General features: G+C 41.3%; 1 pseudogene; it reads right to left on the bottom strand.

Moving 5' to 3' along the window:
• Nucleotides 1-11,025: 11,025 nt before the first annotated feature.
• Nucleotides 11,026-11,868, bottom strand: LOC119058814 (ADP/ATP translocase 3-like; annotated as a pseudogene).
• Between the last annotated feature and the right edge of the window lie 6,958 nt (nucleotides 11,869-18,826).

Here is an 18,826-nt window from a genome sequence, read left to right as displayed (position 1 = left end):
ACAATATTTGGCCCACCTAGGGATGCCAAAAACTGCTATACAACAGGGGCCCCTCCCAAAAACAAAATACTAAAATCTACTGGGCCCTTCTGTCCGCCGCCAATTGGAAAGACATCTCTTAATGCCAGAGATTTGTGAAAAGGAAACAAAATGTTTATTTAATGCTATTCAGGCCTAATGCCTCCACTAAAATATCAAAGTCCTTTAGGGTATACACCTACACCCACACAGCGCTCCCTTCTCCCACTGTCCCAACTCCAGGTATCGTAAGTCAGGAAAAGAGCACAGGTCTGTGTTGCAGGCTGCTGGCACCGTCAGCTGTGTCACTGTGCAGGATCTCGAGTTAATCCAAAGTACTGTGGTACCCTCTCATGGTCCACTGGCAAGAGTCCTTTGTACCCAGTTCCAGTCAAAGTCTCTGTTGCTTTTCAGGCCCCGCAGCCAAAGGGGGCACCCCAAAGCCGCGTGGGCCTCTTCTACCAAAGCTGCAGGAGTCCGCACTCCACCAAAAACATGTGGCTGTCTTCTTCACCTGGCTGCAGGGATCTCCATTCTGGCAAAGCTGCGTGGTTTTCCCTTTCACCTGGGCAGTTCTCGCCTCATGTCCTGGAGCCAGTCTTTTCCAAGCTCTCACACAGGCCTTCTCACTCAGGAGCGCAGCCCCTCATTCCATCCTGAGTCCAAGCCTTTCTCACTCAGGAGAGAGACCTTAGTTACATCCTCCTGAGTCCCAGTCCACTACCTTCTCCTTCCCTCAGGAGCGCCGCCCCTAGTTACATTCTGAGTCCAAGCCCTTCTCACTCAGGAGAGCAGCCCCTAGTTCCCATCTTGAGTCCCTGCCCCAACCTTCTCCCTGGCTCCAAACTTGGCCACAGCTATTTAACATATCTATGAAACCAGTTAAAGGTTATAGATATGTTAAATAATCATTCCAGAGGTTAGCTGCAAAACTGTTGCTATGCAAAACAGCTCTCAATGGCCTGGCTCCATTCATCCCTTCCCCCTGGGTGGAGGGGGGTGGTGGTGAGGACATCTTATATGTCTCTCCAATATTTCTATACACTTTGAATTCTGGAAAGCTTTCTAAATCTTTTTTTGGGGCCCCCTGGCTGCACCCTGTATCACTTTTCACAGAGGGTAGTGAAAGGGCTGGGTACATGAACCAAGCAGAGCCTAAGGTCCATCCATGCAATCTGATAGGAGAATACTGGGAGCAGAAGGTCTCTTACTTTTGAATTATGAACAATAAAAATGAAAGCTTATAGCTATCAGAAGCCACCTTTCCCACCACATGAAAGGAGCTGTTGGAAAAGCTGAGAGAGGAAGAAAGGAGAGAAAGACATAGCTAATGAGATCATGTGAACCCTTGGAGAGCATCACCGAGTGTTCTTGTCAGTTCTACTCTGAACGTCCCAGTTACATGAGCCAGCAAATGGATTTTGCTCAGACCTGTTGGGTTTCTAACATTAGCATGTAACCAAGAGTCTTGACTAATACAGACTTGTTTCAAGCTATCTCTTCTTACTAATATGTATATTCTGTCTCTCTGTGGTTCTCAAACCAAGGAACACACCAGAGTTACCAAAAAAGCTTTTTTTAAAAGACGGATTTCTAGTTTCTGCCCAAACCTACTGTTTCAGAATCTTTAGGTGTATAATCTTCATATCTGTATTTTTTACTTTTATTTTTAATTACAGTTGACATTCAATATTATTTCATATTAGTTTCAGGTGCACGGCATAGTGATTGTGTAACAGGGTGCAGCCAAGAGGGGGGCCCCAGAAAAGGATTTGGGATGGGGTCCAGAGCTCAGGGTGTCTAGGAAATATTAAGATGTCCTCACTCCTGCCCCAGGTGTCAGTTGGAGGAAGGGACAAATGAAGCAGGGCCATTGAGAGCTGTTTTGCATAGCAACGGTTTTTCAGCTAACCTCTGGAATGATTATTTAACATATCTATAACTTGAACTGGTTTCATAGATATGTTAAATAGCTGTGGCCATGCTTTGAGTCAGGGAGAAGGGGGTGGCTTCTACCCAGGATGTAACTGGGGGCTGGTCCCCTGAGTCACAGCGCCTGCGTGAGAGCTTAGAATTGATTGACTCCACGCCATGGGGCCATACCTGCCCAGACTAATGATGGCAGCCCAGTAAACTTGCAATAATATGGGAGTCCTGGCAGGTGTAACCAATTGTGAGAGGAGTCAGAAATGGGGCTGCAAAGGAGGATAGGTGCAGAGATTTAAACCCAGGCACGGCAGCCATGAAAGGGAGAACCATGTAGTTTTGGCCAGAATGCAGACCCCTGTAGCCAGGTGAAAGGGGGAGCCACCCCGAGGTTTCAGCAAAGTAAGGGTCTCCTCTTGGCCAGGTGAGGGGAGAGCCATGTGGTTTTGGGCAGAGTGAGGAACCCCTCTTGACGAGGTGAAAGAGGGAGCCACGTGGTTTTGGCAGAGTGCAGACCCCCCTCTTCCCAGGTGAAAGGGAAAACCACGCAGCTTTGCCAGAATGGAGATCCCTGTAGCCAGGTGAAGAAAAAAGACACATGCATGCTTTTGGTGGAGTGCAGACCCCTGCAGGTTTGGTAGAAGAGGCCCACACAGCTTTGGAGTGCCCCCTTTGCATGGCCTGGAAAGCAGGAGAGACTTTGACTGGAACTTGGTACAAAGAACTCTTGCCAGTGGACCATGAGAGGGTGCCATGTGACTTTGGATTAACTAGGGATCCTGCCTGACGGTCAATACACTGACCATACCAGCGGCCTGGAAAAATGGACATGTACTCTTCCTGATTTATGGTACCCGGAGTTGGGACAGTGGGAGAAGGGAGAGCTGTGTGTGTCTGTGTAGGTATATACCCTAAAGGACTTTGACATTTTAGTGGTGGTGTTAGGCCTGAATAGCATTAAATAAACATTTCATTTTCTTTTCACAAATCTTTTGGCATTAAGAGATGTCTTTCCAATTGGCAGCGGACAGAAGAGCCCAGTAGATATTAGTATCTACTGTCCTTGGGAGAGGTACCTGTTATTCTGTAGCAGGTTTTGGCATCCCTCAGTGGGCCAAATATTGCCCCCCGCCTTGGACTTCTGTTTGGTAACAATTGTAATTATATAATTTACAAAGTGATCCCCTAATATTTTCAGTACCCACCTGGCACCATACATAGTCATCACAATACAATTGACTATATTCCCTATGTTGTACTTTACAACCCCATGACATAGCTCTATTTCTTTAATTCCACGAATGATTCTAAAGCCTAGCAAGTACAGACAACCACTGATCTATCTACAAAAGGATAACTCCAAATTATAAACTGGCTTTCTGCTACCTGAATTGCAAACACGAACTTTCAGCCTAAATTTCTGCAAAGGAAACAGGTTGGTTTCCCTACATTGACCATCATTAAATACTGTTTCTCCCAATAGAAAAATCAGTGAAATACATTTTTAAACACTTTTATAAAACTTATTGATTTTTCTTCTACTGATAAAAGTTATTGGTAGTAGGAGTTCTATAATCACAAATGTGGTAAATTTACATATGGTTACATATATGGCCTGTCTGGAAAAAGTTGAGCCATTGTTAGTATAACTAGAAGTTTGTGTGATATCGATGTAACCTGGCAGCCAAGGAGAGTGGACTGGAATGCACATGTGTGAACAATGATGACTTGACTGTGCATGGTCAGTGGGGGCAGTAGACCCCATTGAGCGAGCATGTGTACTGTGCGACTATGACATTCAAAATGACTGAGTGGAGCAACAAATCTGTATCGAATTTTGCATTAAGCTTGAACATTCCTATGCAGAAACTATTTGGATGATTCAGAAGGCCACAGCTATGGGTAACTGGTAATTAACAACTTGTCACAATCGTGACAATGTGCCAGCTCATGCATCATGTCTCTTATAGAGTTTGTTAGCAAAACATTTAATTACCCAGGTGACTCAACACCTCCCCCCTACCGCAGCCCAGATTTGGTGCCCTGTGACTTCTCGAATTTCCCAAAACTAAAATCACCTTAGAAAGGAAAGAGACTTCAGACCCTTGAAGACATTCAGGAATATATGACGGAACAGCTGATTGTGATTGGGAGAACTGTGTGAGGTCCCATGGTGCCTATTTTGAAGGGGACTGAGGCATCATTTCCTATGTACGTTTCTTATATCTTGTATCTCCTTCAGTAAATGGCTCTATTTTTCATATTGCATGGCTGGGTAATTTCTGGACAGGCCTCATATTCCCAAAAGTGGAATCACTGAGGCAAAAGGCAGTTCCACTTTAGTTTTTGTTATATATATATATTTTTTTATTTTATTGATTATGCCATTACATTTGTTCTATTTCCCCCCTTTCTTCCCCTCCACCCTGCACCCCCTCCCCCACCATTCCCTCCCTTTTGTTCATGAAGACCTGTCTCAAGTTCTTTAGATTCTATATCTCCCCTACTATTCTTACCCTCCCCCTATCTATTTTCTATCTACTGTCTATGCTACTTTTTTTCTGTACCTTCTCCCCCCTTCTCCATCTCCCACTCCCCTGTTGCTAACCCTCCACATGATCTTCATTTCTATGGTTCACTCCTGATCTAGCTCTGCTCTTAATTTGCTTTTGTTTTAGGTGTGGTTGTTGATAACTGTGAGTTTGCTGTCCTTTCACTGTTCATCTTTTTTATCTTCTTTTTCTTAGGTAAGTCCCTTTAACATTTCATATGATAAGGGCTTGGTGATGACGAACTCCTTGAATTTGATCTTATCTGAGAAGCACTTTATCTGTCCTTCCATTCTAAATGAAAACTTTGCTGGATAGAGCAATCTTGGTTGTAGGTCTTTGGTTTTCATGACTTGGAATACTTCTTTCCAGCCCCTTCTTGCCTATAAGGTCTCTTTTGAGAAATCTGCTGACAGTCTGATGGGAACTCCTTTGTAGGTGACTGTCCCCTTCTCTCTTGCTGCTTCTAGGATTCTCTCCTTCATTTTGATCTTGACTAATGTAATTATGATGTGCCTTGGTGTGTTCCTTCTTGGGTCCAACTTCTTTAGGACTCTCTGAGCTTCCTGGATTTCCTGGAAGTCTATTTCCTTTGCCAGAATGGGGAAGTTCTCTTTTATTATTTGTTCAAATAAGGTTTCCACTCGTGACTGTTCCTCTTCCCCTTCTGGTACCCCTATAATTCGGATGTTGGAGCATTTAAAGATGTCCTGGAGGTTTCTAAGCCTCTCCTCATTTTTTTGAATTCTTGTTTCTTCATATTTTTCTGTTTGGTCATTTTTTCCTTCCTTCTGGTCTACTCCCTTGATTTGAGTCCCAGTCTCCTTTCCATTACTATTGGTTTCCTGTGCATTACCATTCATTTCAATTAGTTTAGCCTTCATATGTTCCTCTAATTTGTGATTAAAATCAACCAGTTCTGTGAGCATCCTGATCACTAGTGTTTTGAACTGTGCATCTGATAGTTTGGCTATTTCTTCATTGCTTAGATTTACTGGCTCTGGGGCTCTGAGTTGTTCTTGAGCCATGTTTTGCTCTGTTTGTGCCTGTTACATAGGAGGAGAGGCGCCTTAGGTGTTCACCAGGGTGGGGCCACCCAGGTCTCTGGTTTGTGAGGCTGTATGTGGGGATGGGGCCAGAGCGGGTGCAATGGCGGTCCTCTCCTCTCGCCCATTCTGCCTCACCGCTGGCCCCCTGCCTGTTTATCTGAGTGCAAATGTGCAAGCCCGCCACCCTGCGCCATGAGGTCTGAATGCTCGCCTCTTCACTGGTTTATCTGCGCACAAATGTGCAACCAACCTCAGACAGCCAGCCGCGCCTCTTCCCTCTGTCTGCCCGTAACTAGCCCGCACCTGGGATCCACGCCCTCCCCTGCCTGTGCACCGCCCAGGTTGCGGGATCTTCCCTGTCCGACCTGCTCCGCTGCTGGCTTCGCCCCTCTGTTTAGCTGAGCAGTTCGTTATTTTCAGACTCCGTATTGTCGATTTTCTGTGTGGTTTGGTTGCATTTATTATTGTTAAAACTTTGTTGTTTTTAGGTTTGCTTGTGTGAGAACGCAAAGTGTTTCCACCTACGCCTCCATCTTGGCGGAAGTCTGTCCCCCCACTTTAGTTTTTTGATGAAATTCCATTCTGTTTTCCACAGTCTTGCACCAGTCTGCATTCTTACCAACAATAACTGCAGTTCTCTTTTCTCCACATCCTCACCGGCACTTGTTGTTTGATTTACTAGTGATAGCATTTATCTTAGAAAAATGAAAACTGTATACACACAAAAACCTATACAGAAAGGTTCACAGAAAGTTTCATTCATAATTAGCAAAATCTGGAAACAATTCAAGTGCCCCTCAACAGATGAATAGTTAAACAAACTGGTACATTCATAACAGAATATTACTTAGCAATAAAAAGAAACTATTGTTACACACATCAACTTGGATAAATCTCAAGAGATATACCCTCAGAAAACAATCCAGTGTGCTATAAAAAGGTATCACAAGAGAATCTTGTGGTAGTGTACAGGGTAGTCTACTCAAGTCATGGGGAGGTGGAAGCCATGGACTAGTCTACCCTAGTTCAGGGGAAGCCCGATCTGCCAGAGCCAGTCCTTTCCCCCCCCCTCCAAGGGAGCATTGAAACAGCTGCTGAGGTGACAGATTGAAGCAGCCTGCCTTATCCAAAAGGAGAGGTTGCCAGAGAAGGGAGACAGCCTGAGGCAACTGTAAACAAGCCAGCATGTGTTGCTCCAGCAACCCAGCAGCCAGCAGCAGGAAGTGCTGGGAGGCAGCTCAGGAATGAAACCGGAGCAACGGCTTGATAGCCTTCTCACACCCTCCAGCTACTGTAAATATCAATGCAGTTCCTGATACAGGCTGCACAGCTGTGAGGACCCACTTGAGCTGTGAGGGCCAGACGCCCCAGCTGTGTCCAAAATCCTATGCTTGTGGTGCTCCTATGCTTGATTGGAGGCTTTACCCTCTTGTGGATGATGGCAGCTGAAAGAGCAGCAAAGGCAAACATGGCCAACATTAGCACACACTGGTTAAAAAGGAGGACACTGCCACAGCATGTGAAGTTTTGGAGGGGGCTTTAAAACGGAAAGGCAGAAGCCTTCCTCTCCTTCCCTGCATGGGTGGGAGCCCTCACGGGAGTGGCAGATGCCAGGCCTCCCAGCGCTCTCTCTTGCTTTGCCCCACACCGGCAGGAGTGCTGGGGGTCTATGCCTCACAGGGTCAGAAGCCAGCCCCTGGAACTGGAGTCCCACACTGTGATGTGTGCCTTGGTTGGCACCAGCCCTTGCTCTCTTGCCCTGACAGCAGCACAAGGAGGCTGGGAGCAGCAAATGAAGGTGTGAGCTGGGAATGTTTCTTGGCCCCAGGGTCACAGGCAGCCTCAGGCACTGGGCCCCATGCATGGAGTTTTCCCTGCAAGACCATCTGGAGTAATCTGGCAGTACACCCTGGACCCAGGGGAAGAGAGAAAAAAAAAAAACAACTGCAGGGCAATGGAGACACTGACCTCACAAGTGTGCACCAGAGAGAGAAAGCCAGGAGCAGGAGAGACATAACCATTACTGCATTGGAGTAATAACCTTGGGCTACAGATGAGAAATGAAGAGGAACTTCTGGTTTGGTTTTCTTTTTTTACATACTTGTTATTTGTTGAATATTAATGTTGTGGGAAATGAAGCGACCAAACACCGAGGGATTTTGGAGTACGAGGTTTATTTCTTTTACATGCATGGGCTCAGAGGAGTCAGCCTCCAAATTCTGAGCAATGAACAAAGGATTCCTGGGGTTTTTATAGTTTATAGGGTCTTCTTGTCTACGTGGCAAGGCGGGATACAGAAGCGGAATGCGGAAGTTAGTTCTAGCTAAGGGGCAGAAGCAGAGGACAAAGGCCAAACCTGAGGGTCAGTTTTAACAGCAGGGGTGTTAATCTCAGTCCTAGCTAATGCACTGTTGTTTACTTATCCTAGACAGCCCCATCATTCTCCCTAGGGCGCCTGGGGCCTGGGCAAATAAAGGTTAAACAGAGGTTTTTCAAAGTTTCCCATATCATTTCTATCTTTGGGGGGAAGAAGGGAATCTCTGTGCTCTGTGGATGAGGTCAGCTAGGAGCAGGAATACTCCCAGCCCTCACAAATCAGGTACCCTGTTAATAAAAACCTATTTTCTTCCCCACAAATCTTCGTTATGTGTGTACATGGTGGCAAGCAGCCAGACCCCAGGCTGCCCAGTTACAGTAGAACTACTGTGTATCCTGATTGTGTTGGTGGTCACAAAATCTACACGTGATAAAACTGCATGGAACTACACGCGCACACACACAAAATGCATATAAAACCGAAATCTGAATAAGATCCCTGCATTGTAACCATGTAAATTTTCTACTTCTAATATTGTACCAAAGTCATTGAAGATGTTAGTTACCATTGAAGAAAACTAGGTGAAAGCTACACAAGATCTCTATTATTTATTCCAAGTGCACGAGAATACAGAATTATCTCAAAGCTGCACATTTTTTTAAAAAGCTTTTAAAATCAAATTGATATATAAGTAAATTAACTGCCTGCCAGAGGGAACCCACTCCATTAAAAACAATGAAATCTAGACTCACAAAAACATAACATAGATTATATAGTGCATATGTTAAAAGTTACTAGGCATGTAGACAAGCAGGAAAATATAACCTAAAACCAAGAAAAAATCAGTCAACACAAAGTGACCTAGAAATGACTGAGATGATGAAGTTAGCAGACAAGGATTTCATCACCGCTATTATAAATATGGTAAAAGATTTAAAAGAAAATATCGATGTAATTAAGGGAAAATATGCCACCTCAAAGGGAAAATTATTAAATATAAAAGAAACAAGATGATATTCTACACCTAAAAAAATACAATATCTAAAAAAATTTTACATTGTTTAATTTTTTAAATTACAGTTTGCAGTCAATATTATTTTGCATTAGTTTCAGGTGTACAGCATAGTGATTAGATAAATGCTTTACAAAGTGTTCTTCCTCATCTTTCCAGTATTCAACTGGCACCATACATAGTTATTACAGTATTATTGACTACATATCCTATGCTGTCTTTACATCCCCATGACTATTTTATAACTACCAATCTGTACTTTTTGGTCCCTTCAGCTTTTTCACCCAGTCCCCCAACCCTCCTCCCCTCTGGCAGTCATCAGTCTGTTCTTTGTATTAATGACTCTGTTTCTGTTTTGTTTATTCATTGATATTGTTCTTCAGATTCCACACATAAGTGACATCATGGTATTTGTCTTTCTCTGACTGACTTATTTCACTTAGCATAATACCCTCTAGGTTTGTCCAAACTGTCACAAATGCTAAGATTTCATTTTTACAGCTGAGTGATATTCCATTGTATATATGTTCCACTGCTTATCCTCTTGCCTACTGATGGGCACTTGGGTTGCTTCCATATCTTGGCTATTGTAAATAATGCAATGAACATGGGTGTGCATACATTTTTTCAAATTAGTGTTTCTGGTTCCTTCAGATATATTCCCGTAAGTGGAATTGGTGGGTCACAAGGCAGTTCCATTTTTAACTATTTGAGGAATCTCCATACTGTTTTTCATAGTGGTTACACCAATCTGCATTCTTACCAACAGTGCACGAGGGTTCACTTTTCTCCACATCCTCACCAGTGCTTGTTGTTTGTTGATTATTGATGATAGCCATTTTCATGGGTGTAAGGTGATATCTCATTGTGGTTTTAATTTGCATTTCTCTGATGATTAGTGATGGTGAGCATCTTTCCGTATGTCTATTGACAATCTGTATGGTCTCTATGGAGAAGTGTCTATCAGGTCCTTTGCCCATTTTTTAACTGGATTGTTTGTTTTTTGGATGTTGTTTTATGAGTTCTTTGCAAATTTTTAATATTAATTTGTTATCTGAGGTATCATTGGCAAATATTTTTTCCCATTCATTTTGAATGTTCTTTCAGTTTATAGAGGGTTTCCTTTGCTGTGCAAAACCTTTTTAGTTTGATGTAGTCCTGTTTGTTTATTTTTCTTTTGATTCCTTGGCCAAGGAGATATATCACAAAAAAACATTACTAAGAGAAATGTCAGAGATCTTACAGTCTGTTTTCTTCTAAGAGTTTTATAGGTTGGGTCTTACATTTAAGTCTTCAGTCCACTTTAAGTTTTTTTAACATGGTATAAGAAGGTGGTCTAGCTTCATTCTTTTGCATGTCCAATTTTCCCAATACCATTTATTTAATAGGTTGTCTTTACCCCACTGTACATCCTCACCTGATTTGCCAAATATTAATTGACCATATAGGCATGGGTTTATTCCTAAGCTGTCTCTTCTGTTCAGTTGATCTATGTGTCTGTTATTATGCCACCACCATGATGTTTTGATGACCATGGCCATGTACTATAGTTTGATATCAGGTAACATGATGCCTCCAACTTTGTTCTTCTTTCTCAAGATTGCTGTGGCTATTCTGGGTCTTTTGTGGTTCCATATAAATTTTGGATTATTTGTTCTAATTCTGTGAATTACATTATTGGTATCTTTAAAGGAATTGTGTTGAATCCATAGATTTCTTTGGGTAGTATGGACATTTTAACAATGTTAATTCTTCCTATCCATGAGCACAGTATACACTTCCATTTATTTGTATCTTCTTGAATTTCTTTTTTTTTCCTCTGTGTCTGGTTTCAATTGTTTGCAGAATGCCCAACATAGAAGTAATAGCAAATATTTGGAAGTAATAGCAAATGCTTAAGTACAAATGGGCAATATGATTTCCTCTAATAAACACTAAACACAGCTGGTCCCGTGAACACCTGGGCTCTAGGTCTGTGTGGCAGAGTGTCCCTGCCTGTGCCCTCAGCAGGATGTCAGGGTGCCCTCCGCCCCCCCCCCAATCAATGCATGGAATCAGGATACCAGTTGTCCTGATCACAGTGAGTGTTCTAGAGTTCTCCCCGGCACTCTTCACAGGATCTGGCTGGGCAAGAACATTAAACTTTCTGTAAGATCAATAGTCTCTAACAGTGAAGTATTCTATGTGGCTCTCCTGGTCCCCATGTCTAGGTGAGGGACACACCCAGATGACTTTCTTCAACTCATCACACAGGACCAGCACAACGGCACAGACCATGCCCTTGAGGACATTGGACCAGGTGCTTTTGAAGAAGCCTTGGCTCCCTCCACCTTGAAGATCTTCTGTCAGCAGTACACAGTCCCCCTATACATAATGTCAGTTCCTTTACACCCAACTGCATCATCAGCCTTTGAATGGCATGGAAAAGGCAAGAGACCATGCCCACCAAGCCCTCATGGTCTGGGTAATCATCCTGCTCACCATGATATGGGTGTTCTTAGGGTCAGGCAGCATGGTGGTACACTCCAAGGTAGGCAGCCCAATAGTTGATAATGCCCTGCACTAGACATAGGAACCTTGGTACAGGTGCTGGATGCCATCAGACTTGGTGATCTTCACCAGACAGTCTCCCAGGCCCTTGGCCTCCAGCTTGGTGCCCAATTTCCCCACTTTGGTGATCAGCTGGATTCTTGCAAAATCCAGGAGGTATACAAAGCGAAGTAAGGTGGCTCTAGCAACACTGCCAGGGGCTAGGTTGCCAGCAAAATACCTCCAGAACTGCATGAGCTTGTCCACATCCCCTAGGAAGACCTGTTTGTATAACACTTATCCTTGAAGGTGAAGTTGAGGGCTTGCATGGGGAAGTAGTTGCTGACATTTGCCAGGTTGCCCCTCAAGAAGGACAGCACTGCTATGCTCCTTGGGGATATGCACAGTGCTGTCCATGGTGCCCTTCTACTGCTTGTCAGCCACTATCTGCTTGCTGGCATGTTGCATGTGTCATGGTCCTGTGCCTAGAGAACATGCCTCTTCTCCAATTTCTTTTTCACTGTCTTATAGTTTTCCACATATAGGTCTTTTACCTATTTGGTTAAATTTAATACTAGGTGTTTTTTTTTTATGAAATTGTAAATGAGATTGTTTTCTTAGTTTTCCTTTCTGACAGTTCATTATTGGTATATAAAAATGCAACTAAATTTCTGAATCTTTAATTTGGATCCTGCCACTTTACTGAATGTATTTATCAGTTCTAGTAGTTTTTTTGGTGGAATCTTTAGGGATCTCTGTATACAGTATCATGTCATCTGCAAATAATAAGTTTTACTTCTTCTTTTCCTATTTCCTTTTATTTCTTCATCTTGTCTGATTGCTGTGGCTAGGACTTCCAGTACTATGCTGAATACAAGTGGTGAAAGTGGACATTCCTGTCTTGTTCCTGATCTTAAGGAAACCCTTGTAGTTTTTGCCCATTGAGTAAAATATTAGCTGTGGTTTGGTCATAAAAGGCCTTTATTATCTTGAGGTATGATCCCTCTACTCCTCATTTGCTGAGAGTTCTTAATATAAATGGGTGCTGGATTTTGTCAATGTTTTTCCACCCCTATTGATATGATCATATGACTTTTAACCTTCATTATGTTTATCTGGTGTATCACATTTATTTATTTGTGGATATTGTACTAACCTTGCATTCCAAGAATAAATTCAACTCGATTATGGTGTATGATCTTTTTAATGTACTGCTGCATCTGGCCTGCTAATATTTTCTTAAGGGTTTTTGTATCTATAGTAATCAAGGATATTGGCCTGTAGTTTTCTTTCTTTGTAGTATCTTTATCTGGATTTACAACTAGAATAATATTTGCCACATAAAATGAACTTGGAACTTTTCCCTCCTCTTGAATTTTTGGAATAGTTTGAGAAAGATACATGTTAACTCTTCTTTGAATATTAGGAAAAATTCATCTATAAAACCATCCAGTCCAGGACTTTTATTTGTTGGAAGTTTTTAATAACTGCTTTAATTTTATTGTTGTAACCAATCTGTTCAGATTTTCTGCTTCTTCTTGATTCAGTTTTTTTAGTTTATTTTTAAAAAAATTTTTTAAATCCATTTTTTTAAAGGTTTATTTATATTTTAGAGACAGGGGAAGGGAGAGAGAAACAGAGGGAGAGAAACATCAATGTGTGGTTACCTCTCACGTGGTCCCCACTGGGGACCTGGCCTGCAACCCAGGCATGTCCCCTAACGAGGAATAGAACCAGTGACCCTTTAGCTCACAGGCCAGGATTCAGTTCCCTGAGCCATACCAGCCGGTGACAGTTTTGAAAAATTGTATGTTTCTAGGAATTTATCCACTTCTTCCAGATTGCCCAATTTGTTGTTTGTAATATTTTCTTACAGTCCTTTGTATTTCTGTGGTGTCTGTTATGTCTTCTCTTTCATTTGTAATTTTATTTGGGTCCTCTGTTTTCTTGATCAGTCTGGTTAAGGTTTATTAATTTTGTTTATCTTTTCTGAAAACCAGCTCTTGGTTTCATTGATCTTTTGTATTTTTTTGAATTCTATTTCATTGACTTCCACTCTGATATTTAGGCTGTGTTTGCTGTTCTCTTTCTAGCTCCTTTAAGTATAAGGTTAGATTGTTTATTTGATATTTTTCTTGTTTCTTGAGGTAGGCCTGTAATGCTACAAATTTCTGTCATGGGATTGCTTCTGCCCTTTCCCATAGATTTTGGGCTATTGTGTTCTCATATTCATTTGTCTCAAAATATCTTTCTATTTCTTCCTTGATCGCCTTGTTAACCCATTCATTGTTCAGCAACATATTATTTAGGCTCCATGTCTTTGTGTGTTTTTCAGGGTTTTTTTCTATGACTCACTTCTAGTTTGATACCATTATGGCCATACAAAAATGTTTGATATGATTTTCATATCCTTAAATTATTGAGACTTATTCTGTGTCCCAACATGTGGTCTATCCTAAAAAATGAAAAATTAACAGAATGGCCTTCAGAGCAGATCAGACTATACTGAAGAGAAAACAAACTTGCAGACAGGAAATAGAAATGATCCTTAATGAACACAGAGAGGAAACACAGCTAAAAACTGAACAAAGCCTTAGTGAATTATGAGTTAATATTAAGTGGCTGCCATCTGTATAATTGGGAAGGAGAGAGACACTGGTACAAAAAAAGTACATGTTTTAAAGATACTGGAACTTCCAGCCAAGATGGAAGCATAGGTAGACACACTGTGCGTCCTTGCACAACCAAAAGAAGGACAACAACAAATTTAAAAAACAAAACACAACCAGAACTGACAGAAAGTCGAACTGTATGAAAGTCTGACAACCAAGGAGTTAAAGAAGAAACATTCATGAAGACTGCTAGGAGTGAATAAACCGGGAAGAACAACTGGGGAGTGAGACAGACCGCACAACCCATGGTTCCAACGTCAGAAAATAAAGCTTCAAAACCACCAACTGAAAAAATCTGTGGAGACTGAGGTGGTGGGAGAAACTTCCAGACTCACAGGAGAGTTCTTTGGAGAGACCCACAGGGTCCTAGAACATATACAACCCCACTCACCTGGGAATTAGCACTGAAAGGGCCCAATTTGATTGTGGAAAGCAGGGGAAGTGACTGAAAACTGGCAGAGAGCTGAGCAAGCAGCATTGTTCCCTCTCAGACCCCTCCCCCACACACAGTGCCACAACACAGCGACCTGGGTTGCCCTGCACTGACAAATATCTAAGGCCTTGCCCCTTACTACGTAACAGCTGCACCAAGACACACAAGAAAATGGCCCAAAAGAAAGAACAGATCAAAGCTCCAGAAAAAATACTACTAAGCAATGAGGAGAAAGCCAACCTATCAATGCACAGTTCAAAACACTGGTAATCAGGAAAATCGCAGAACTGGTTGAGTATGGTGGCAAAATAGAGGAACAAGTGAAGGCTATGAAAGTGAATTAAAGGAAAATGTACAGGGAACAAACAGTGACAGGAAGGAAACCAGGACTCAAATCAATGGTTTGGACCAGAAGGAAGAAAGAAACATTAAACCAGAATAGAATGAAGAAACAAGAATTCCAAAACATGAAGAGAGGCTGAGGAACCTCCAGGACATCTTTAAACATTCCAACATCTGAATCATAGGGGTGCCAGAAGGAGAAGTGGAAGAGAAAGAAATTGAAATCTTATTTGAACGAATAATGTAGGAGAACTTCCCCAATCTGTCAAATGTAACAGACTTCCAGGAAGTTCAGAAAGCTCAAGAGAGTCCCAAAGAAGTTGAACCCAAGGAAACACACACCAAGGCACATCATAATTACATTAGCCAAGAGGAAAAATAAGGAGAGAATCTTAAAAGCAGCAAGAGAAAAGGAGACAGTTACTACAAAGGAGTTCCCATAAGGTATCAGCTGATTTCTCAAAAGAAACCTTGCAGGCAAGAAGGGGCTGGAAAGAAGTATCTAAAGTCATGAAAGGCAAGGACCTACATCCAAGATTACTCTATCCAGCAAAGCTATCATTTAGAATGGAAGGGCAGACAAAGTGCTTCCCAGGTAAGATCAAGTTAAAGGAGTTCATCATCACCAAGCCCTTATTATATGAAATGTTAAAGGGACTTATCTAAGAAAAAGATAAAAAATATGAACAGTAAAATGACAATTAACTCACAGCTATCAACAACCCAACCTAAACAAAAACAAAAACAAACTAAGCAAACAACCAGAACAGGAACAGAATCACAGAAATGGTGATCGCATAGAGGGTTATCAGAGGGAAAGGGGTGAATGGGGAAAAAGGTACAAGGAATAAGAAGCATAAATAGTAGGTAAACAGTAGGTAGAAAATAGACAAGGGAAAGTTAACAATAGTATAGGCAAAGTAGAAGTTAAAGAACTTATATGTATGACCCATGGACATGAACTAAAGTGGGAGATGCAGGGCAGAGGGGAATAAAGGGAGGAAAGTTAAACAACTATAATAGCATAATCAATAAAAATATTTTTTAAGAAGAAAAAAATTTCAGAAGGATAATGGGAGTTTGTTTTTTTCAAATTTAATGGAAAACATAAACCAATATATCCAAGAAGCTCAATAAAGCGGGGCATCAAAAGGGAGGGAGGGGCACATGGTAATCAAATTTTTAAAAACCAAAGAGAAAATCTTTAGCATACCCAGAGGAAAAAAGATACATCATATTTAGTGTCAGTAAGAATTACCATTGGCTTCTCAAGATAAAGAATGCAAGTCAGAAAACAATAATTCTCAGTTCTGAAAGACTATAAAAAATTCTATGTCTAACAAAAATAATGATTAAAAATGAAGGCAAAATGAGCATATTTTCAGAAATACAAAAGCAGAGATAAATCATCATCAACATACATTCCAGTTATATATGACTAGGTAACAAACCACCACGGAACTCTGCGTCTTGAAACAACAAATTTTTTATTATATTTTGCAATATTGTAAGTCAAGAGATTTATGCAGTACTTGATTGGGTGATCCTTCCCATGTGGCATGAATTGAGTTCACTAGGTAGTATTCACTCACACATCTGGCTCCACAGACGTGGCTTCTCTCACATATCTAGCACGTAGACAGACATGGCCAGAAGGCCAGCCTTAGCATGGACTATGGACCAAAGAGCCTACATATGGCCTCACTAATACAGGGCCTTAGAGTAGTCACACTTCTTAACTAATGTCATTAACAGCAAGAGTTGTAGCAAATAAGATAGAATCTATATGGTCTTTTGTAATCTAGACCCAGAAATCACAAAGCCATTACTTCTGCTATACCCTACTAGTTGGAGCAATCGTAATCTCATGATTTTAAAGGAAAAGAACACAGGCCTCTAGATGGGAGGAATGCCAAAGAATCTGAGGAAATGATTTTAAATTGCCAGTCTTCCCTCTGGCCAAAAATCTTTGCATTCCTCCCTCATACAATATATATTCACCTCTTCCCATAACTCACCCAAATTCTCATCCCATTATTGCATCAAGCTCAGGTTCAAAGTCCAGATCTTAACATCCAGGTACAGATGAGGGCCCATGCAGTTTCTAGGGTTCAAATGTTGATCTGAAAATCCACAAGCTAAAAAAACAAGTGATCTGTTCCACACAAACCCAAAATATGGTGATGTGACAGGCACAGAGTAATTGCAATAAATAAATAACCATTTTTAAAAAGGAGGAAAATAGGAAGTCACTAATGCAACGATACTGTAAAATCCAACTACGCATATGCTACGAGTTCATGATGGGGGCTGAATCCTGCTTCGTGGGAAAGATTTTCCATAATTTTTGGCTCTTCCCCCTGAGATCTTGGTTTTTCCTTCTAAGTCATTCTTTTTTCCTTAGAAATATCCCATTACTACAGCTGCCCACTTAGCCTACTTCCTGCCCATAGATGTCTGATCATGCAAGTCTCTTCAATTCATACAGACTCTGTCTTTTTTTTTTTCAATTTAAGCTTATATAATCACAATACAGACTTTATGGATTTTTTTTGTGTGTGTATCAATTTATAACCTATTCCATTAGATAAAGGCCACATCTACAATACCTTCTAGATAAGACCTTTTCTACCTTGGGCTCCCTGTGAGGTGCTGTGGGACAATGTCCTCAAATTTTTTACAAGCCTTAATGTTTAAGAGAGTCTATGCTATAAGTCCTGAAGAAACTTACAAGCCCTTTTATATGCTTCTGAACTCTTAATAAAAAGTTTTGCCCTGGCTGGTGTAGCTCAGTAGATTGAGCATGGGCCTGCAAACTAAAAGATTGTGGTTCGATATCCAGTCAGGGCACATGCCTGGGTTGCAGGCCAGTTCCCAGCAGGGGATGCATGAGAGGCAACCACACATTGATATTTCTCTCCCTCTCTCCTTCCCTTCCCCTCTAAAGATAAATGAATAAAATCTTTAAAAAAAAGTTTTAACAACAAACTCACAACTATCAACAACCAAACCTAAAAAAAAGAAAACAAAAACAAACAAAGCAAACAACTAGAACAGGAACAGAATCACAGAAATGGAGATCACATGGAATGTTATCAGCAGGGAAGGGGATGGAGGGTATAAGGGAAAAGGTACAGGGAATAAGTAGCATAAATGGTAGGTACAAAATAGACAGGGGGAGGTTAAGAATAGTATTGGAAATGTAGAAGCCAAAGAACTTATATGTACGACCCATGAACATGAACTAAGAGGAGAGGGGAGGAATGCAGGTGGGGTGGGGTGTGCAAGGCAGAGGAGGATAAAGGGGGAGAAGCGGGACAACTGTAATAGTATAATCAATAAAATATATTTTAAAAAATGTTTTATAACCACAAGCTTGGCTTCATTTCTACCTTAAATCCATGCTATTCTAACTGGGTCTTGAATTTGATCTTTGTCCTGTAGCTCTACCTTTCTGCTGGGACAAACTAAGGATAAAAAATAGTTTGACTTTCAGATCCTGTTCCTACATAGTTTCTCTGAATTCTGTTTGCAAACTGAACAGTTCTTCTCTAGTACATCTTTGTTATCCATACCTGATGATACACAGTTAAAAATCAAACAAAAAACAGTTGACACTCTCAACATTCTATCTCAAAATCTCCTTAGCCAGATCTATCAGTTCATTAAATACATTTTGTAAATCTCCATGTTGTAACATTTGCTAAAGCATCTCCCATGACACAAGATCCTCTTTCCTCTAATAACTTTTTCCTTACTTTCCTTTAAGTCCTCATTAACCCCCTCCTCCATGTCTGTCAGGATTCCACTAACAGTATTCTCAAAGTCTTTTCGACTTCTGCCTGACATCTTGCTTCAAAGCCAATGCCACATTTTAGGTTTTTGTTACAACAGTACCCCAAATTTTGTTTCACTTACCTACTGCTGTGTAACTACTTTAAAAATAATTGCTTAAATCATTGATTTTATTACATCTCAC

The sequence above is a fragment of the Artibeus jamaicensis genome, unplaced genomic scaffold (assembly GCF_021234435.1).
Source record: "Artibeus jamaicensis isolate MK-2021 breed Jamaican fruit bat unplaced genomic scaffold, CSHL_Jam_final scaffold_286, whole genome shotgun sequence".
Taxonomy (NCBI): Eukaryota; Metazoa; Chordata; class Mammalia; order Chiroptera; family Phyllostomidae; genus Artibeus; species Artibeus jamaicensis.
This window is presented reverse-complemented; position numbering and strand designations above follow the sequence as displayed.